The sequence below is a fragment of the Mus caroli genome, chromosome 2, assembly GCF_900094665.2.
Source record: "Mus caroli chromosome 2, CAROLI_EIJ_v1.1, whole genome shotgun sequence".
NCBI lineage: Eukaryota > Metazoa > Chordata > Mammalia > Rodentia > Muridae > Mus > Mus caroli.
The window spans coordinates 78397295-78399724 of record NC_034571.1 but is presented as its reverse complement, the minus strand read 5'-3'; positions in this window follow the sequence as shown (position 1 = coordinate 78399724).

The window sequence follows — 2430 nt, the reverse complement described above, 5'->3', positions numbered from 1 at the left end:
GCTGCAAACCCCTTCAGTTACTTGGGTACTTTCTTTAGCTCATTCATTTGGAACCCTGTGGTCCATCCAATGGTTGGCTGCAAGCATCTGCCTCTGTATTTGTCAGGCACTGGCACAGCCTCTCAGGAGACAGCTATATCAGGTTCCTGTCAGCAAGTTCTTGTTGGCATCTGCAATAGTGTCTAGGTTTGGTGGTTGTTTATGGGATGGATCCCCAGGTGGGGCAGCCTCTGGATGGTCATTCCTTCAGTTTCTGCTCTGAACTTTGTCTCTGTAACTCCTTCCATGGGTATTTTGTTCCCCCTTCTAAGAAGGATCAAAGTATCTACACTTTGGTCTTCCTTCTTTTTGAGTTTCATGTGTTTTGCAAATTATATCTTAGGTATTCAGAGCTTCTGGGCTAATATCCACTTATCTGTGAGTGCATATCATGTGTGTCCTTTTGTGATTGGGTTACCTCACTCAGGATGATATCCTCCAGATCCATCCATTTCATAAATTCATTGTTTTTAATAGCTGAGTAGTACTCCATTCTGTAAATGTATCATATTTTCTGTATCCATTCCTCTGTTGAGGGACATCTGGATTCTTTCCAGCTTCTGCCTATTATAAATAGGGCTGCCAGATGGTGGTGGTGCACACCTTTAATCCCAGCACTTGGGAGGTAGAGGGATGTGAATTTCTGAGTTCAAGGCCAGCGTGGTCTACAAAGTGAGTTCCAGGACAGCTATGGCTATACAGAGAAACCCTGTCTCGGAAAACAAAAACAAAAACAAAAACAAAAACAAAAACAAAAACAAAAAAAAAATCCACAAAAAAACCCAACCAACCAACCAAATAAATAAATAAATAAATAAATAAATAAATAAATAAGGCTGCAATGAACATGGTAGAGCATGTGTCCTTATTACAAATTGGAGCATCTTCTGGATATATGCCCAGGAGAGGTGTCACTGGATCCTCCGGTAGTACTATGTCCAATTTTCTGAGGAACCACCATACTGATTTCCAGAGTGGTTGTACAAGNTTGCAATCCCACCAACAATGGAGGAGTGTTCCTCTTTCTCCACATACTTGCCAGCATCTGCTGTCGCCTGAGATTTTGATCTTAGCCATTCTGACTGGTGTGAGGTAGAATCTCAGGGTTGTTTTGATTTGCATTTCCCTGATGACTAAGGATGTTGAACATTTTTCTAGGTGCTTCTCAGCCATTCGTTATTCCTCATTTGAGGATTCTTTATTTAGTGTGAACACACGACTCGCCAGCAAGGAAGACGCCACAACAGGATTCTTCTGCACACTTTTATTGGGAGAGCTTGATAGCGAAGGCGAAAGACCCCGAGCCCCAGAACTGGCGCTGCTTATATAGGCCTAGGAGTGTCGTGTCTATACCTGATTGGTTGTGCTTTCAGTACCTCATTTACTTTTCCTGGGATGGGCTGTGACTTGGCAAAACACTTATGCACATGCACACATTGGTTGTTTACCTGAACTTATAGGTGGTGGCCAGCAGTAGCCAGTGCCATCTTGTAATGGCGTATGTGGCTTCCCACATCTCCCCCTTTTTTATAATTATGGCCTAAACCAACAATCTAGTCGCTAGCCTCTTCAGCTCGAAACAATGAAGAATGATCTCGTTTTTGGCAGTCCATGATCACCCTATCGTGTGCAATGGGCATAGCCTCAGTGATGTGCAAGTGCTGATCAAGGAAATTGAGTCTTACTCATCCCAGTGCAATGGGAACACAGACCCGTGGGGTACTAGAGCTAAGGACTCAAATGCCTATTATTTTTTTTCATTTTTTTATTAGGTATTTTCCTCATTACATTTCCAATGCTATCCCAAAAGTCCCCCATACCCACCCACCCCCACTCCCCTAACCACCCAGTCCACCTTTTTTGGCCCTGGCGCTCCCCTGTACTGGGGCATATAAAGTTTGAAAGTCCAATGGGCCTCTCTTTCCAGTGATGGCCTACTAGGCCATCTTTTGATACATATGCAGCCAGAGACAAGAGCTCAGGGGTACTGGTTAGTTCATATTGTTGTTCCACCTATAGGGTTGCAGTTCCCTTTAGCTCCTTGGGTGCTTTCTCTAGCTCCTCCAATGGCCTTGTGGTCCATTCAATAGCTGACTGTGAGCATACACTTCTCTGTTTGCTAGGCCCCAGCATAGTCTCACAAGAGACAGCTATATCTAGGTCCTTTCAGCAAAATCTTGCTAGTGTATGCAATGGTGTCAGCATTTGGAAGCTGATCATTGGATGGATCCCTGGATATGGCAATCACTAGATGGTCCATTCTTTCCTCACAGCTCCAAATTTTGTCTCTGTAATTCCTTCCATGAGTGTTTTGTTCCCAATTTTAAGAAGGGGCAAAGTGTCCACACTTTGGTCTTCGTTCTTCTTGAGTTTCATGTGTTTAGCAAATTG